Here is a 21,619-nt window from a genome sequence, read left to right as displayed (position 1 = left end):
GGCATGTGGTGTTGGCCTCAGATTCAAAAATGACTTATTTTCCATTGAAGTTATTTCAACATAGACATGTTTAGAGTTGAAAAGAGATTTATTTTTCTTTACATTAATGTTCAGTCATACCACCTAGAGTGTACAATGAAATGTTAATCTTTTGATCATCTTGAAAGTAGAACAAGATTTTCTACTATTTTTTAAGTGATAAAAGTTTCAATGGGGTGAATGTTAAAGCTTACCACAGGTTTGTTTTGTTTTTTAATAACTCTTCTTTGGCATTTCTTCATATTAAAATAGACTAGCAATCACAAAAATGAAAAGGCAGGGCCCTCTCTTGACCACTGAAAGGCCCAGGTCCTCTGATTGCAGTTGTCTCTTTATTGACAATCTTGGTGTCCCAAGAGAGAGGAATGTGCTAAAAATCAGAAATTTAGGCAGGTAAATTTAGGCAGCTCAAGGCAAAACACTCACAGAGATAGTCTAAGAGATCTCAGTCACACAGCTGGGGAATTGTGCCTTCTTGGAACCCTGCTACTCAAGGTGTGTTCTGTGGGCCAGCAGTATCAAACAACTCCTGGGGGTTTGTTAGAAATGCAGAACTTCAGGCCTCATTGTGAAAGTTTTCTAAATCAGACTCTATATTTTCATAAGATTCACAGGTGATTCAAATGCACATTAAAATTTGAGAAGCACTACCTTAGACAACTTTTAAACTTTTAACCCAATGACTTTTTTCCAGAGGAGGAAGCAGTTTTGAAGAGGATAAGTGATTGGACAAGGACTTCATGGTAGGAGAGTTAAAACGTAATCCCAGTCTGCTCTGATCTCATCAATCTATTGTTGTCTTTTGTTATGAAAATTCCTAGAATTGCAGGTACAAAGTGGAGAAATGACTAGCCCAGTGACCTGGAAAGGTGATAAATGGTACCATCAGTGAATTTGGATTTAAAATGTCCTTTTTAGGCAATTCATCTCTAAACTCGGCTTCAAATAAATAAGTAAATTTATTTACTTAATAAATAAATAAATAAATTGTCAGTTGGCTCCATTGTTTCATTCATACATTCTTTACATAAGCATTTTTTTGTCTACTGTTTCAGGAGTTAACCAAACTTACCAGTACTTCTTAGCAGTACTGGATGGGAATTTTCTTTTAAATGGTACTTTATTACAGGGCTAAAAGCTAGAGCTTAAAAAAACTGACTTTATCATGTAGTAGACCACATTTTATTCACTAAGCTTAACTCCAACAGAAAATCCAAAATAACAGTAGCTTAAACAGGTAGAAATTTCTTTTCCTCTCGTGTAAATGTTGGCAGTCCAGGGCTGAGCACTGGGGACAGGATGCCTTCTCATTACCCCACCATACTTATCAATGTGGTCTCCACATAGAATATAGTAAGAAGGAAAAAGTGGAATTATCTTCTTCCTTAAAGCACTCCTCCCAGAAGTGCATTCACACCTGTCACTTAATTTCACTGACCACAACTTAGTTACCTGGCTGACACCCAGCTCCCAAGGGAGCTTGGTAATCTAGGCTTTATTCCAAGTTGCCGTATGCCTACTATGACATGAGATTTTTCCAACAAGATATGATATTATGTGATAGTTCTTGATGCGTGTTGTTGATCAATAATGTGACTTCCTTCTTTTTTTAACTGTTCATGAAGCCTCTATACTAACAACAAGAAGACATGAGAAGGAAGTCCATGAACTTCTGCCACTGTGAGCCGTAGAGCTCTCCTTCATACACAACTAACTCCCAGAAATGAATCCAGGTGTTCTAGCCCTCCTATGACTTCTCTTTTCAGATTTCCTTGCAATGCCTCTTTATCTTAAATCTGTGCCCTTCCATTTGTATCTAGAACTGATTAAGGCCGATTGTCAATTCACCAACACTTCCCAGATGTGTGTTAATAATACTTTATGGTCTGAGATCACAGTGTAGCTTTTCATACTCAGAAGTCTGGCTCTTTTAATCAAAACTCCTGTCTCCATATCTGTTGTATTTATAGCACTTTTAAGGAACCCGTTTTGATGCACTGAAGCTGAGCACTGACACCTTTGTTCCTTTCTCAGACATCCTTGCTCTAAAGCCACGAGAGGGCTCCAGAACTGCAAGTGCACTAAAAGGGGTTGTGATGACGGAACACATTGGCTAAGATCTGAACATACTATTTGTCTCTCACAACAAAATAGGGAGTCTAGAGTTTCTTAAAGTTAACAGAGAACTTTGTGAGAACAGACTAGAACACACTGTGTTTAAATCCTAGCTCACCATTCCTTTCCCATGCAATACTAGCATAATTATGCCAATAGAGGATGAGTAACACCTTCTTTTGGTCTGTGTTTTGTAGATTTTGGATCCCCCCCCCCCAAAAAAAGGCGGGGAGTAAACAGGTTTTTACCTTGGTACAGGCTGCAGTAAATTTTTTTTTTTTTTTCATTTGCCTCAGAGAAACTAACGACACTTTCTGGTGTAGTTTTCCAATATTCTCACACAAGCTGTGGGGAACCACCTCTATTAGTACACCTCTATTAGCCCCTGGTCCCCAATAAGGAAATAAGTGTTTTTGGCTGGGAGGGGGGAAGAGTGGGAAAGATGGGGAGGGCTTAAGACCATTCCAATTAAAGATGTATACCTCCACTGGAAAGCTGGAAGCAGAGTAGGTAACATCTTGACATTGTTTCATATTCCTTCTGATACAAAGTAGGGGAATCTGGAATCATTTGGACACGTTTTTATCTTATTTTCCTGTGATTTACATTCACTGCAGTTCAAAGACTTGAAATAAAACCTCACCCAGGAGAGGAAGCTTCCCTAATTTTGGCAGATCTGAAAACAGATAGCTACTAAACATTTAGATCAGGGAATTGGCAGGATCAGAACAGTATTTTATGAAGATTCATTTCTCCTAGGTAAGAAGATGCCAAAAGTGTTAACATTCCTATTAAAACATGAGATTTTAAACTGTATCTGTGTAAGTCATCTTTCATGGGTACTACAACTCAAATGCATTTAAAACACATCTTTCAAGCATTTATTGAGGTAATTTAAAGGATCCATCTCCTGGGTGGAATTTCTCATTTCTTTAATGACATTGGTCTTCCTAATGGATTCTGGAGTATACCTGAGTAGATAACTTCTGATCCTACATTTTCAGTTGCCTTTTGGTGCTCTTGGCATCTTACCCTTGTCACGTATAAAACTAACCTTGTCATTTCTCATGGAGAGCAGCCTCTTGCCCTCTCAATGTCTGAGGTTCTTAGATAGCTGTATTCAAAGTCATCTTTGGCTCTGCTTTCTGTTTTCTAGCTGCCCATGTCCAACAAATCCATCTTGCTTCCAAGATGTAAAAGACATCTACCCCTGCCTCTCCATTCACTGTCCTAACTCAGTCTTCGGCAATGTCAACTATGCTGCCACCTCTTTCCCTTTATAACTGACTGTATTCATCACTGATAGACCTTCTTGTACAGTCTTGAAAATGTCATTCTTCTTTCAAAGCTTTTCGCTGGTTCCATGTTCCTTACAAAGTCTGTAAGAAAGGGATTGCTAGATCTATGTATCTGGATATATATGTGTGTTTTAACAGTAATTTTTTTTATAAAAGTAAAGTTACACATAAAATAGATTATAAAAGTATCAGAGGGCTCCTAATGAAGCCAAAAGGAATAACATAACAAGCATTTCCCAACTGGACTTCCACTGGGGGCCTCCACCTCTCCACAAATGCTTTAGGGAAAACCTGAGTCATGTCTAAGAACTGTATTTTGAAAAACACTTTTTTTTTAATTTTATGATTTTATTCTGGTTTCACATTTTATGATTAACGCATATAATCTCTAATATACAAGAATCTGTAATTCCTATACTTACAATGCATATAATATACTTGAATACAATGTCCATAGTGCTGAACCTTCTAAGGTGATGTAATCTCTCCTCATTGAACTCTGCAGACTAGTTAGAATTTATTAATCTCATGACAGTTTTCACCTTCTATCTCAGGACAAACTGAAAAGTTTTTTGAAGCCAGGAACTCTACTAATTTATCTGGTAGAAAAGGACCTTCAAACTAGTAATTGATTTATTTAACTGAACTGGATAGAATATAACCTTTGGCTGTATCCCATAATGCATCAGAGATCAAGGAGAGCTCACCTTTCTCCACAATTTGGAAAACATTTAAATTAAATGACTATAAGGTGACTCCAGCAGAAGCAGATGGCCCCTAAATAAAAATGAGACTTCCTTTGACCAAAATCATAATGATGCAAAGTTAGAGTCCGCAAAACCACCTTCACTTCTGACACCAATTACAAGCTCAGGGGTCCCCAAGACCACATTGGGATTCAACAATTTGCCACAAAGACTCATAAATTCACTGAAAGATTTATACTTGCAGTTACGGTTTAGTACAATGTAAGGGTACAGATTACATCAGCCAGAGGAAAAGACACATGGAGCAAAGTCCAGGAAAGTTCCAAGCACAAAGCTACCAATTGTCATCTTCCAGTGGAGTCATGGACAGCACTACTTTTTCCAGCAATTATGAGTGATAATATTCCTGGAGTATTACCAGTCAGAGAAGGTCACCTGAGCCTCAGTATCCAGAGTTATTATTGGGACTCCATCACATGGGCATAGTTGACTGCCCAAGCGCCTGATCTCAGTCTCTAGCCCCTCTGGAAGTCAAGCTAATATCGTATGACCCAAAGTACACACTCTAAATCACATTGTTAGACTCTAAGATGAGGCTAGTCCCCAACTTGTATCACACTTTTAGATTATCTAGTGTGACCCAAGGCCTTCAGAAAAAGACTTTCCAAAGGTTTAGAGATTATCTTCCAGAAGCCCAAGGCAAAGGTCTGGGTGAGGTTAAATCCTTCACTACACAAATGGTAACTGCGTAACTGGAAAATATAGAGGGAAAAGTTCTTCACAGAAGCAAGCACTTTCACAACTCAGATTCAACTATTTAGAATGGAAGGGGAAGCATGTGAGTGTGAGCATCCTGAGCTGCACCTTCTGGTTAGAAGATGCAAATGTGAAATAACGCACCATCTCCTCCAAAGTGGCCATTTGGTTTCTTCCTTAGTGAATCTAAAATGTTCTCTGTGGTTTCTTCTTTTTTTCAAATAAACAAACTTACTTACTTACTTACTTACTTATTTATTTATGCCTGTGTTGGGTCTTCATTTGTGTGTGTGGGCTTTCTCTAGTTGCAGCGAGTGGAAGTTACTCTTCATTGCGGTGTGCGGGCTTCTCATTGTAGTGGCTTCTCTTGTTGTGGAGCTGGGGCTCTAGGTGAGCAGGCTTCAGTAGTTGTGGCTCACGGGCTCTAGAGGGCAGGCTCAGTAGTTGTGGCACATGGGCTTAGTTGCTCTGCGGCACGTGGGATCTTCCCAGACCAGGGATCGAACCCGTGTCCCCTGCATTGGCAGGCGTATTCTTAACAACTGCGCCACCAGGGAAGTCCCTCTTCCTGGTTTCAATCCCAAGGATGCTGGGATGACAAAAGATTAGAGAGAACCTGGAATAGCTGATTCCAACCCAAATATGACTGTTGGGCTGCACCCTACAGGCCTATAAGCCTTGTAGTTGCCCAGCCTTGAGACCACAGAAAGAGCCCAGAGACAGTGATGGGGATATCAATGGCTTATTAGACAGGGGATCTAACACACAGGGTCCTGGAGCAACACCCCACCATGTGAGGCAGACAGCAGGCAGGACATACCAGCAGTCTTCACTACTCAGGGGAGAAGGAGGCTACCATTTATAGGGGGAATTATGTCAGGTGGGCTCATTGGTTACCAGGGGCTAATTAAGCCTTACAATTATGAGAATTGGATAGTCATGTGAGTGAAGCAAGGCCTGGTCGAGGAGGGCATGTACAGAGAGCAAGAGAACAGCCATCTTGAATGGCCTAACCATACAATGACACTCACAGAATAATTCTTCCTTTCACAGCTAAAGAAGTATTTAAGACATGCTGCCTTGGCAGAAGTGTCATACTCAAACACCAAAATAGTAAAGACATCAGGAGCTTTTGCAGGAAACAAATTTCCTCCCCTGGGTTACAAGTCCAAGAGGCTCCCTCTCCTCCCTTTGGCTACTCACTGCACTACTGGGATGGAGGAAGGAGAGATAGGGTACTATCCTATGAGGAAAAGTAGTAAGCCTTATCAGACCCCCCAAATCACACAGCTACAGCTTATTCAACCACCACCCTTAGAGGACTCAATTTCCCCGCCTACATCAGGGCTCCCCCTCCTCACTGGAGGCTCTCCCAATGCTTGAGTACTACTCCTCTTTTTAACAGGTGTTTTACCCCGCAAATTCTGTTTTTTTTTTTTTTTTTTGCAGTACGCGGGCCTCTCACTGCTGTGGCCTCTCCCGTTGCGGAGCACAGGCTTCGGACGCGCAGGCTCAGCGGCCATGGCTCACGGGCCCAGCCACTCCGCGGCATGTGGGATCTTCCCGGACCAGGGCACGAACCCGCGTCCCCTGCATCGGCAGGTGGACTCTCAACCACTGCGCCACCAGGGAAGTCCAACCCCGCAAATTCTTATAAAGACCCAATTTCTCAAAGAAATAGGTATGATATTATTTTCAAATTCAATAATGACAATACATTGAATTCAAACATTAGAATTTTAAAAGCACAACTAGAGATTCTGGCGCAGTGACTTTAGTGCAATACCAGAGCACAGTTCTTTTTACAAAAGCCCTCCAAGCCATCTGATTGAGGCTTCTGGTTTACAACCCTAATTTATACTGCACGTTAAAAAGTGAGTGAGGGTTAAGAGCTCTGCGAGATGAGAATATTTCCTCGGTTCTGCTTAGGCAACTTCACTTGAAATACTTGACCAAGATGTCTAGAGCTCTCTTCTGACAAGAGTAACCGCAGCTATACTATCTCACTGATTTTACACATACGAATAGCCAGTCATCTAGAGACCTAGGACTGGGGTAAGAACCACTGTGGCTAGAATGGCTAAAGTTTTAAACAAAACAGAAGAGACACTACCAGGATCAAGAGGCGGCCAGCATGTGGAGCATCTGAGACTCTCATATACCACTTGGAGGAGTATATATTGTTACAGCCACTTCAGGAAACTGGCAGGTTCTACATGCCTGCCCCATGAGTCACACTGTTAACATATAGCAACAGGAACGTAAATATATGTTCATCAAAATGTATGCATAAGGATGATCAGAGCAACATGCTTCATAGCAGCTCCAAGTTGGAATCAGCAGAATTGATAAATTGTGAGGTAGTCATACAATGTGCGACAAGACAGCAATGAAGTAAGCCAAGTACTGCTACATGTGACAACACAGATGAATGTGATTATGAACCCAAGAGGCCAGACATCAGAGTAAACAAACTATATGATTCCGTTTATAACAAGTTCAAAAGCAGACAAGACTACTCTATGATGATAGAATAGTGGTTACTTTGTTGGGGTGGGAGAGGCCATGGGCGTCTTCCCGAAGTGCTGGTCCGTGCTCCGTGCTCTATTTCTTCATTCTTACCGTGGTTTCATGAGTGATTCACTGTGTATAAGTTCACACTGCACAGATGTGGCTTGTACCTTTTCCTGGTTGTATTTTATGTTTATCATTTTATTCAGTATTTCTTAAAAAGAAGAAGAGAAGCGCCAGTAAAAACTTCTGTACCTATTCAAGTGGGGCCATTCATGAGTGGCTACCCAATAATACCTGGGAACCGTGCAGAACCAAATAGACCATAGGCAGTAGCTGATGGAAAACTTCCCATTTGGGATTTTCCCCAAGTTCCCAGCAAACCCTAGATCCTCAGTCTTCCCCATTCACATGTCTGATACTTGACCCCCCCATTGCTCTAGGAAACAGGTGGGCCTCCTGAACTCAGCCCTCCTGAGCCCTCCGGACACTCAGATCTCTTTGGAATGCCCCTAACACACGACTCCTAACCCAACTTTAACCTGCCAGCAATCTGGGGACAGAAACTTGTTCTCCTGTATGCACTCCCCTTTTTTGATCCCTCTAGTCTAGAAAAAAGTGAGGGTCAGGTCATAACTTCCTATCCTGAGTGATGAGGGTAAACAGTTGGTTGAATGGGATCAAGTGTCATCCTTGATGGACATAGGGACCCTTCACCCTCTGCAGCAGAACACATGCTCCAGACACTGAAACGATGCACACCTACCCAGTGCACCAGCCTCTCCCAAATAAACGTATAAATGTATCTCAGCCTTTGCAGGTACCTCCAGTGACAGGAAACATCACCTCATGGAAAGAGTTCGTTATGCCCTGACAAGTGCCAATATGGGTAGATACAACAATACCCAACGCTAATATAGTGCTGCCTATACGCCAGGAAATGTTGAGACAGGCAGACAAGCAGACAGCCTTGCTTAATACTCCTGATGAATCCCACGAGATAGGTATTATTATTATTACCATCATCATCTTTTGCATATGCAGAAACTGCAAGGAGAGGTCACAGACCTGGCCACAGAGAGCAAGTGAAAGGAATTAACAGCACAGGGCAGTCTGACTTCAGATTCTGTACTTTTAACTGTCGCATCACGCAGTCTCCAAAAGGGGAGAGGAGCAGTGTACACCTTTGATTCTTCTCACTTTGGCACTTGCTGGTGCCCAGGCAGCCCTCAGAGATGTGCCCCCACTTACCCACTCATCACCAGTCCGGCCCTGAAGGACCCTCCTGACTTGGGGCCCATAGCTTTCCAAAGCAGAAGGGATGCCCTCCATCTCTATGCTCAGCTAGGGACCAAATGTGCTTGCATCTCAAGATTAACACTCATTTCCAGGACACTTTACACAGACATTTTTCTCAAAACACAGCCAAAGCTGGACACTGGGGCTTAACTCTAGGTGCACCTCTTACCCTTGTTGGGGAGGAAGAAATTCTCTACCCTGCTAGGTTCTTCTGGCTGGTCTGAGAACTAAATTGACATCCAAAAGATTAACAGGAAAAAAAAAATCACATCAAAGTTTAATAACATGTATACATGGGAAAGACCCAGGAAAATTGAGTAACTTGCCAAAAGGGCTGAAACTGTCACCTTAAATAGCATCTTCAGCTAAAGATAAAAGAGGATGTTGCCAGTAGTGGTTTGGGACTCCAAAAGGGTGGAAGGAAATTCACATGGAGATGGAAAAGCAGAGGACTGGTAAATAAATGTTTGCTGGACAAGACAGAGATAATGGAACGCAGAGAGGAATTCTAACAAACAGACTTTGCTAGGTTCCCAGGTCTACACGCCTAGTTCTTACTAGGGTGATAGTTCCCTTCCTGGAACAGGTTCTCTGTCTACATTCTTTAGGCAGTGCCGGGGAAGGTCAAAGTTTCTACCTGAGTCTTTTGGGCCTTGATTGCTTTCAGCTCAAAATAACTGACATGCCAAAGAAACATTTTAGGGGTGGCAAAGTTTGCTCCCCTACACACTCTATGCATAACCAAAATTCTGCTGTTGAAACCAGGGCACCATCTAGAATTTCCCTTTCCCTACATTAAGTTTCTCTCCAGGTACTGCTGTCCCAATCAAACACAATAATTTTGAACATCAAAAGGAGACTTTAGACCCAGTCCCTTTTCTCTCAGAAGCCTCTCCTGGGATGCCTGGTTAAATTTGTGACTCCAAATAGAAATGGAGAGAAGGGCACTTACATAGGCAGCAATGTCAACATTTTTAGATGCCAATGGAACTGGCAATAGGAAGCTGCCCGCCTGCACCGTCCAAACCCCTGACCCATGCCCAAATTAGTGTTTCCAGAGGGGCCACCATGCCCCCAAACTGTGATGTACTTTGCTGAGCACCAAAGCTGTGAGATAGATAAATCCCTGAGGGCAAAACCACCAACTAGTGAGTACATACGAAGTCAGTCCGCAATGATTTCCTGAGCACCGTGTGATGCATGCTCTTTAGAAAACTTACGGAATAAAAACGGAGAACGTGTAATTTTACTAAATGGCATACTGTATGTTATGATCTAATGGCCGGAATTACTTTGTTGGGGGAACACTATCTCCCCCTCTCCTTGTATTTCTGGATATAGTGACCTCCTTTAGAGGAACACTTCTGGCCTCTCAGTGATTCTTTATGGTGTGACTAAGCTCATTTTACTGCAGAACTGTCAGGACTCAGCTAAACCTCTGCTATCTCTTACTGAAATCTGCCTTCTCTTTGGGGATCTTGGTCTACATTGGCCTGCAGTAAACTGAGCATTAAAGATTCAGCTCCTGGAGCCAGGTCAGCAATTTTCCAACTCTTCCTGAGACCAGATACGTATGTTTCCTTCTGGGATACAGTATAAGCCAGCCCTCTGTCATCTGGGTGAGGCACATGTCCCAAAGAGATTTACCTCAATTAAAGATAAAATATGACTCCTGGGTATAAATCCAAACAACAAAAGCTAAAGTACTAATTTGAAAAGGTACATGCACCCCAGTGTTCATAACAGCACTCCTTAAAATTGCCAAGATATGGAAGCAATTTGTGTCCATCAACAGATGAATAAAGAAGATGTGGTGTGTGTATACACACACACACACACACACACACACACACACACACACAATGAAATACTACCCAGCCATGAAAAAGAGTGAAGTTTTGCCGTTTGCAACAACATGGATGGACTTGAAAGGTTTAAGTGAAATAAATCAGACAGAAAGACAAATACCGTATGTTACCACATATACGTAGAATCTAAAAAATACAACTAGTGGCTATAACAACAACAAAAAAAACAGACTCACAGATATAGAGAACAAACTAGTGGTTCCCAGCAAGGAGAGGGAAGAAGGGAGGAACAAGGTAGCAGCAGGGGATCAATCGGTACAAACTATTATGTATAAAATAAGCTACAAGGATATGTTGTACAAACACATGGGATACAGCCAATATTTCATCATAACTATAAGTGGAGTATAACCTTTAAAAATCGTGAATCACCATATTGTACAGTGTTATATGTTACAGGTGTACATCAACTATTCTTCAAATAAAAAAGATAAAATGTATCTCCTGACTCCTTTCTTAGTTAGTTGTGAACCTCAATGGGAGAAAGTAAGATTGTTGCTCTGAGAACCCTTTCAAGCCCCAGTGCTACTCCACTACCATAAAAGCTTCCCCAGGTACAAGGACAGGAGATTTTTCTCTAGTAATTTTACTACCATGGGATCAACTGTGCCTGAATCTCCTCCTGCTATTATTCCTCCTCCTGGTTTTTGCTGCTGATGCTTTGTTGCATTATTTTGCCACTCTGAGTTCCCTCTGGTTCCACTCAAAAAGCCATAGCTCCTTCAATTGGCAGTGCTCAAAAATGGGCTGCCTCTCCAAGGCCGTCACTTAAATGAAATCTTTCCCAAATGGCTCTTCATTTTGATTGGAACAGGAAAATAAACACCAACAGATTATCACAGCTGTATCTGGCACCACCATCAGAAGAGCGATCCAGGATTGCTTTCGTTTTTCCAGATTCCCAAAGATATTTGTCTTCTGCTTTCTATCGCCCAAGCCTGGCTTTCATCAGGTAGCTTACTTAGGAATGAGCCAACAATACATCCCCTTCTCATCCCTCCATCACTGAGGAGGCATTAAAAATTCAGCTGCCTCTTCTCAGTGAACAATTATCTCACTCATTGGCTTGATTCACTGATCTCTTAATGACAGCTTTCCTGCTGTTTCCTTTGAATGTTTAAAATATGAAACAATCCTGTCTTGTCAAGCTGAAAACTGTGGCTGAGTTTTTTGTCGCTGTTTCCAATAAATAATTTCAAGGGGTTTCAAATTATCCATCATCTGACAGCTCTCGGGAAGATTCTCTCATCTCCTTCAGGCATAAAAAGCCATTTCTAACTACCGTGCTGTCCCACTGATTACCCTCAATGATTTTCAAAATTGGTTCCATTCTTCTCAAAGAACCTCCCTCCCCATCAATATTAAAGGGCGCTTTGAATGAACCCATACCCAGGAGGAAGGACTGTATGTGACTGTCCTCCCCTGGCCAGGATGAATTAGTAAATAGACTATAAAGGTTAGAATGGTATACTGATCATATTTATTCAGCACTTCATGAGAAGATGCACACATTAGAAAGAGAAGATCTAGGATGGGGAGACCAGTGTAATTTCTGATGGGAGGCAGCAGAAGTACTATCTTCAGAAAAGGAAGTAAAGTAACTGAAAGACATTCTGACTGGAAAAAAGTCAGAGGTTTGTGCTCTAACCTGTCACTGTAGCTTTCTTGCTCCTTTCTTCCCCAGGGAAGGATGGAAAGGACAACTCACAGAAGGGAGTTAGAAAGGAATGCAGTCTGCAGTGCATTCATAGCCAGTGGAGAAAGAATGCAACAGCAGATAGAACCCTTTCCCTGCCACAGAGTCTAAAAGAATCAAGAAATGAGCTTTACTCATGGGAGTTACAGAACTGGAAAATGCAGTCTTTCATTGTCTTCATGCCCAGAGGACCTCAACCAAAAGCCCAGAAGCTAAAAGCTGAAAAGGGGTGGAGGAAGATAGCTGAGGACAACCTCTAACCCCAGGAATTAGTTCTGACTCCAGAATAAGGATTCTGAATGTTTTAAAAAACAGTTTATTATCAAGTTGAAAAGTAAGATCAAGGCTGGATTAAACTTTCATGGTTCAAATTAGCAAGAAAAGATAATACCTCTGTGTATATCTCTTTGAAACTGGTGCTCTTACTGATATTGAAAGTTTTATTTTTTTAAATATTTCTGTGCTTAACTTTATTTAAAAGTTGTGTTTTTTTTAAAGGAAATCCATGCTTTTAGACAAACAAATCAACCTATGAGCTAAGCTCTGGGGTTCTAAGTAAAAATAAAAAGTGTTTCCTGGACCCTAAATGCTTACAAGCTAATTGCAGGATTAGTTATATCACCTGCCCTAATGAATGCAGTAGGGAAACTAATGAATTCTTTCACTTTGCATATTACCACCACCTCCAAAAGAGAATTAAAAATAAGAGGGTCCTCTTCTAGTATTCTTCATCTCACCATCCACCTAGTTACACAAACCAGAGCCCTAATGGTCATCAACCCCTCACCCCCTAGATCTAGTCTCTCACCGTGTCTGTGGATGTGACCTCCTCACAGTATTTTTAAGCCTGTCTGTCTGTCTGGAGTAGCCACCATCACCACCACCCCAGCTCTCTAATCTAGATCATTGTCTGGGTGACCAGAATAGCTTCAAACTGCTCTGCCCACATGCACTCTGGCACCCCTCTAATCTGCCCTACAGACTGGAGCCAGAGCAATTGTCCAAGATACCAATCTGATGATGTCACCCTTCCACAAGTCTCACCACAGGTGGAGAATCTCCCCTCCCCTTCATCACGCAAGCCCTTGAAGGGCCATGCTCCCTGCAATAGGACTTTAAAATAAAGATGCCGGTCCTTCTGACCTCACCCATTTCTCTTCATCTTGCTAACTCTTACTCATCCTTCAGAGGCTAATCAAATATTACATTCCTTTTTTTTTTTTAACCTCTGCCTCACAATGGGTAAAATTTTACATTCATTTATGGGATTGTTTAACAGCTTTCTCTCTGACCAGACTAGCATAGTGCTTGATGTATAGTAAGCATTAAGATAATTGTTGGATGGATTAGTAAGTCAATAAGAAATTAAGATGGGATTGCAAAATGAGATTCACAAATAAATGTGGTCAAAGACAGATTTACAGAAACAGCCTTTTGATTTGGGTCTTCAGAGGAGAATAGTAGTCTATTAAGAGAAGAAATAATGTAGACTACTTGGGATTGAAGGAGTGGATATGGCTGTATTGTGGTGGTAAAGAGGACAGGGCTCTCGTAAGTTACCCAGACCCATTCAGACTTAGCAGCTTTGGTCTTTGAAAAACCTACTTAACCTTTCTGTTCCAGTTTACTCATTTTTAGGAGGTGGATGACAAGAGTTCCTACCTCATGGTATGGAATGAGGTGTGGTATGTTAATACTTGGCACTATAACTGCCACATAGTAAATGTTCTTTAAATGATAGCTCATGTTATTATTTTTATACTTATCCACAGGTCATTAAAATTAAAGTTTAAGTCAACAAATATACATATATCAAGATGCTATGTGCTGGTACTGAGTCAGGCAATGGAATGGTGATGAAAGATAAATTTACAGAAATACTCTTCAAGGAGCTCACTCATCTTCTATTGAAGGTGGTCACTGTTTGGTGGAAACTAAGGGGGGAAACAGGACAAACAATGAAGGACAAGCTTCTTAATGGACCAATAAAATGACAACAACAAATACCCCACCAGGTACTAATTAGTACCTACATCCCAGCTTAACCACGGACAGTATTTCTGTAAAGCCTCCAACATAACCCCACTTTTTCCAACTTGCATGCAATTTGGGGAGCAAGTCTGGTCCTTTGGGTACTGTCATCCTTGTGGAGAGAGTGCTTGTGTTCAGAGTCTAATCCGCCCCAGGCCAGGTATGTCTTCCTACCACTTAACAGGTCAGTATCATTTCATGTTTTATGTTCTACTTGGTAATACAGATGGAGATATTAAAGTTCCAAAGGTTAAGTCAATTTGTCCAAGGACACAAAGCCACTCAAGATTTGAATAAAGACTGTATAACTTGAGGTTGCAGGACAGTCTTCAGAGTACCCTGGGTAACTTTCTTTACACAGAGGTCATGGGAACCTTAAAAGGACAATTACCTAAGGATGATCTAAGCAGGGATGGAGAGATGGAATTCTGGCATGTTTTCTGAAATATTTATAAGCTTCGAAATGAAGAATTTTACTAACATGGATAAGTGGATGATGTCAATGTCTTTAAGTAGCTGTTATCTGTGAAAATCTACAGAATACATTTAGTCACAGAATTTGGCAATTAAAAGGACCTTGGCGGTCATGTGGTTTTATACCCCATACCACACAGAAGTTTCTTTTTGCAGTAATTGTCAGAGAGTTTAGGAGGATACAGTTTTTCCAAAAACCCTACAGTCTCACAAGGGGAAGGCATCCTAGAAATCATCTAATCCAGCCCCGCAATTTACAGGTAAGAAATGTAAAGCCCAAAGTGTCCAGGTGATACATTCAGGGCCATCGACCACTTATCTCCAGAGGTAGACCCAGAAAGCAGACCATTTGGATTCCAACTATACTGCCTCAATTTAAGATCTTAAAATATAAGGTAAAAAACAAACCAAAAAATTTATTTACAGATGATTCTTTTATTATTAGGAAAATGCTGTTTGGGCGTAGGAGGTTGTAAGAAAAAAATATGGAATTCCATCTTTAAAACGCATTCAAACACTTTGGTAAACAAATGTCCGGCTCCTAGGAAAACATTTCTGTTTTTTGACAGGTTCAGACACATGCAAATGATAGGAAGAGTCTAACTGAAGCCCTGGTGAGTATTAACAGCACTATCTTAATTGTAGACAAAACTGTGACCAGGTTTCCCAGTCAGGCCGTATAAGTGCCAAATAGGGAACATTCCTAGCCTTTGTGGTGGGGTAGAGCTAAGTATCAGGGATAAAATGTAAGAACATGTCCATGGTAAAGATACATTATCTCGCATCCTCACAAGGCTATTATTCTGTCCATTCTCCAGTTTTAGAAGCTGAGGCTGAGAAAGTTACTCCAACTTGCCCTAAATCCCAAAGAAGTGGCAGAGCCTGCATGTTCGCAGAGATTAGTAGTTAGTCTCTAACTTGGTGGGCTAGAGTCCAGCCTCTTATGAAGCTTTTAAAGTAGGATACACTTGGGAGAAAAGGAAACAGAGACCTACGTCCTGAATTTCAAAATATACCACCCACCTCCTCTCTCTCCAGGGGTTCACTGAACATGGAGTTCTGTCTGCAAGTGGTCATATTTCTTCCCTGCTACTGCATGCATTCGGCCAGCACTCTCCTCAGCACTGTCTGGGCAGAAAGCTCTGCAGTAACTCTTAAACAACCAGGAGTTGTAATATGTTCAGTTAATAGGTGGCAAGGGACATGTCAGATTGAACTTTCTAATTTATAATTTCAATCAAAGTTTAGTGACTCCCTGCTGACCATAGACAGGATAAATTCCAAATTGCCTTGTGATATGCTTAGGCTGACATTCAAAATCTCCCACATCCTGGCTTGAATTTCCTGTTCCATGTTCTGCCCAGCCATTACATTTTCCAAGCCTTCTACTCAAGCTAAATTGGCCTTAATCTGTCTTCCAAGCATATCTTACACTACTCCACATCCACATTTTTGCTGAGACCATTTTTCCACATCCTCACATGTCTCTCTTTCTCATCATTTATCCAGAGTCTACCCTCCAAGATCCAATTCTATTTCTTATTTCTTTCATTTATTTGATAAATAGTTGCTACTTTTGTGTCAAGCCCTATATTATGCAGCAAGTGTAGCTAGGTATACAGTGGTGCTTTAAGCCCACATCCTAGTTGAGGGTTGAGGAAGGAAAAGCAAGAAACAAGAAAAGTTAATATGCAATATCCAGATATGAAAATTGCTATGAAGGGAATAACTTACAATACAAAACAATTGCTTTCAGTGGAGTGGCTGTTCCCTACAGTGGTGGTCAGAGACCTCTCTGAAGAGTAGCCATTTGAGATGAGACTTAAGATATGAGAAAGAACCAGGTGTCCCAAGAGCATCCTGGTCAGGATAACAGGGTGTGCAAAACTTTGGATTGTGAAGGACCTGGAACCAGGATAAGAGTGGCAGGAAGTGAGGTAGGAAATCTCACAAGCTTTCCAGTCGGCAAAAGTCTACCTTTCATCTGAATTTCTCTTACCATCTGTACCATCAAATTCTTTAGCATAAACTGTCTACAATTATCATTTGTTTTTAATCTTATCTCCTTCCTTACACAGAAGTTCCGTGAGAGCCTGTATCCTAATACTCACCAGCAATAAAAGCTCCAAAATGTACTCAACAAATAATTGAGTGGAAGATTCTAGTTCCTTAGGGGCAAGGCTTTCTATGGTCCGATGTCAGAAGACAAAGTCGAGTTGTAAGAGTTGGCTCTTACAACCCAATTGTTAAGTACTACTTTTTTTCTATATTTAGATAAATGTATTCAAGATACCCTGAAACACTCAACTGGGTCGTGTATTAGAAAATTGTTTCTATGCTTAGGAATGTTTATGTTTATGTTTAATTATGACATAATTTATAGGAAAAAATCATAACAATAAACACTTTGAAACAGCTTTTTTTTAAAAAAACTCCTTCATCCACGAATTGGTGATGTTAGTGGTGATGATTTTTTTGGTCTTTCTATATCTTTTGGGGGTTACTTTCTTATTCATTGTTTAAAAAAAATCACTTTACCCACAGTAAAGTTTTTCACTTTAATTTTATCTGCTTAGTAACACACCATTCAATACTGTGAAAACAGCCATTTGTCACCACAGAAAGTGCCAACTGATCTAGAACATGTCCAAGAATATATACACATACATAGTGTTTATCAGTGGGGTAAGCCTAAGTACTTTGCCGTAAGGTAGTTCATGAATCACTGTGTGATACAAACGATTTTCATGGTAAGCACACATATTAACATAGGATTACAAAATTTTTAAAGGACTTGCTATTTAAAACTAACTATATTGATGACTTCCTACAACTTTGTGCACCTCAGGCTTCAATCGTTTTACTGAAATGTTCTGCCTATAAGTTGTGCAGTTAATAGATTTCACATGTGGGGGGGGGTCCTCTGGACCTAGAACTTAACCCATTTTTATTCCACTCAAAGCAGGTATTCTATCACTGGACACACTTGGTTTTCTGATAAAATACTACTTAACATTAAACATATTCTTAATGTGGAGAATATGTCTCCTCTAGCATAACCTTTCTTTTTTGAATCACATATTAGTCCTTCATTTATTTCAATATTTAAATCTAATTTAGCAAATACCATGAACACAAACTTGCTGAAAGCATAGGCACTTCTCTTCAACTATACAGCAAACCTCCCGTAGTCTATATTTAAAATTGTCTCTTCAAACCATCAGCAATGTTTTCTAATGTACCATCCAAGTATTCAGTGATAAGTGAGTTTAGTTTGTGATTTTTAAAAAATTCAATCAGACATTCTTGCCATAACAAAAAGAATGAGTATTTCCCCATTGGCATGTGGCTTTTTTCCTTTTTAATTCGGTAAGTAGTTTCAAATGGGGTTCCCCATGTGTGTGCTTCAGGTTGGTAAAATTTTGTAACATACCGAGTAGCATATATGACTTTAAAGTTTGCTGAACAAAATTACAGAAGTGTGCCTTTTGTTTTCTGCGTATTTAACTTTCAAAGAACATGTTAGCTGTTACAGCTACATACTCTAATTAACCAACATCTCCTTTCTCTGGTTGCTTCTAAGATCTTCATTGTTTTTGACATTCTGCACTTTCCCTGTGGTATGTTCAGATTAATGTCTTTCATTTATTCTGGAACATCACTGGCATACTGCCTCCCCCTCATTCTCTCCTTTTGGAGCTCTTATTAATAAATGTTAGACCTTCTTTTATCCATGCCTCTTAATCTTTCATACTGTTATCTTCTTACCTTCCTATGAGATATAACATGTAAATTCTTCAGGTATATCTTTCAGTTCACCAATCCCTCTTATCTGTATTTTAAGTCAATGGATGAATTTAAAAACAGATAAATTTCAATGATAATTTTTTTCATTTCTAAAATCTAATCTGGTTCTTTTTTAAATCATTTTTTTCAACAATGTAGCATCCTGTCCTTCATGTTTTTGATGCCCTATTTTATGTCTATTAACTTTCAGCAAGTTTAATAGTCTCTCTGATAAATGAAGTATTTTATTGGGGGAGGGGATGAAGCAGAGTCACATCTAACTGTTGCTTTTACTGACTGTAGCTCATGAAAGACCATTTCCTTATGTGGCTCCTAATTCTGAATTGTGAGCTCATATTCAGTGAGGATTTGTCTGTGGGAATATTATGAAGCCTAGATTGAGGTCTCCTCCCTCTAAAGAGGTTTTGTACTTTCTCTGCCAGTTACTCAGGCGGCTTTCCAGCAAGGGACTTTTTAATATTAATATCTTTGTTAAAACATACATTTGAGATTTCCTAGATCACATAGGATATATAAATTTGAACCTCAAACCTGAATGATAGCATTTCTATATCCAAAAACTCTTAAGGGACATATACTTTTACCAAAATCCTAGAAATACAGGCAAAATTACTTGACATCTTCCTTGGGCAGAGAATTTTTCCTAGTCTGCTACCATTTTGTAATAAAAGCAACCAGTACTCCTTGGAGAAAAGGCCAGTTCCAGGGCCGGGGCAAGGTAGGTGTAAGATGAGCCTGGAATATCTTACTGTACAAGAAAGAAAGTGCTCAAAAAATAATGGGGATATATAAAAAAAGATATAAGAGCCAGTTTTAAGGGCCTCATACTGGCCCAATAGGGGACCATTTGAGCTTCAAAATGATACTAATTGGCTATAATCCAAAAAATAGAAACCCATGAGTTCATATCGTTGTAATACGAGAAGTAATTTTTTCTTATAGAATGTCAATTAATAAGCATAAGAGGAATTATTCAGTTAGAAAATCATCAATCAATGCTAAATCAAGTTGGTAAAATTTTGAGGACCAGTGTATTTACTTAGTCTCAAAGTATCTCTCCAAAAATTACTACTTAGATACAAAGGGCAAATAGTAACTCTATAGTGGATAAACTAGACAGACACCATCTTAACCAAGGGTCAAATTTAACATCACCAGTAACAGGACAAACCAACATCAAATGCCTCTGGATATGGTGTACAGAAATGGTCATATTATCATTTCCACGGTACTCCTGCCCAAAATGCATACCTGAATCTAATCAGGAGGAAACAGACAAATCCAAATTGAGGTACATTCTACTAAGTAGCTGGTCTGTACTCATGAAAAATGTTAAGGTCAAGAAAAACCAAGTAAGCCTGAAAAACTGTTTCAGATTACAGGAAAGCAAAGAGACATGGCAATTAAATGTAATGTATGATCCTGGATTGGATCCTGGAGCAATGATTATCAATTACATCAATGTTCAGTGTTCACAATTTTGATCATTGTAATGTGGTTATCTAAGAGAATCTCCTTGCTCTTCCATGATACATAGTAACATGTTTAGGGATAATAGGACACAATGTCTCCAACTTTTTTCAAATGGGTCAGAAAAAAATGCACACACAGAACACACACATACACACACACACACACACACATAGAACATTAAAACAAATTGAGAAAAATGTAAACAATTTGTGAATCTGGGTAAAGGGTATACAGGAAGTCCTTGTGCCGTTCCTGTAAATTTTCTTTCAGTTTGAAGATCAAAATATAAATTTACCGAAAAAAGGACTCAAAAACTAAATAATCTCTTAATACATTTTTCCAAGTGTATGTCAAATGTGATATATTTCAATATACTAAAAGCAAAAAAATGAGTAAGGACATCCCTCTGAGTTCCTCCCTTACACTCTTGTGACACACATCTGCCACCCTGTTGAATGAGGATCCCAGTTTCAACCTCTGTGCTAACATCCATGAAACTCAATTTCTTATTTTAAGTTAAAATCTAAGTAGAAGTCGATATTTTCTTCCTATACCCCAATATTGTTTCATACAAGCTCAACACAAAATCTACTTTATTCCCAACTACTCTAAAATCATACAGTAATAATTATATAGAATTCAAATTGCTCACAAAGTGTTGGGCACCGTTCCAAATGATTTACATATAATTCCTTAAATGACACTTCTGTGAGGGAGGTAACAGTATGACTCCAATGGGAAAACTGAGGCACAGAGATATGAAGTAACTTACTCTGATTCATGACCTAGTAAGTACTAGAAACAGAAGCTGAACAGAGGCAGCTCTGCTCTGGAGCCAACACTTTCTGCCACCATAATACCTTGTTTCTTTAAATAGTCTCTTCTGTATAGCAGTGCAGATACTTGTGCCATTTACCTTTGTATCCTTAACTCTTAGCATACTACGTGACACCAAGTAGGTCTCAACAGATATTTGTTTAGCTGAACTGACCACCACTCATTTAATGGTCTATTATCTTACATTGTTATTTACCATGATAGATGATACATACCACTACATACATAAATCTCATCCCCCCAACTGGGTCCCAGTTTCCTCCAATGAGGGTCCTGAACCTAGATAAATATTTCTCAGATTACTTCTAGAAAACAACCTTCAGTTCAGACCTTCACATCCATCTTTGGTCAATGAGTCCTTATTGCCTGCGGGCTATTGCCCTGATATAGCTCCTCAGTTTCCCCCCGCCTTCGCCCTCTAGATCATGGCTTTCTACCCATCAGCAGTCTGACAAGCCTATTCAAAGCACACATATTATTTGTAAAGTTGTTTTTATAATGTTAAATATATATATATATGTATGTGTGTGTGTGTTTGTGTACAAAGCATGTCCCCAAAGGGATAGTTCATGCTGTTATGTTTACTTTTAATATTTGAAAGTCCTGATTTGATTTCAAATATATATCATTGAGGGACACTGCAGTAATTTCTCCTTAATACTAAATATTAAGGAGAGCAGCTAAAAATCTGGCAGCTAAAAAAATAGA

This window comes from Tursiops truncatus, chromosome 13, assembly GCF_011762595.2.
Source record: "Tursiops truncatus isolate mTurTru1 chromosome 13, mTurTru1.mat.Y, whole genome shotgun sequence".
Classification (NCBI taxonomy): Eukaryota; Metazoa; Chordata; class Mammalia; order Artiodactyla; family Delphinidae; genus Tursiops; species Tursiops truncatus.
Note: the sequence above shows the minus strand (reverse complement) of the source record.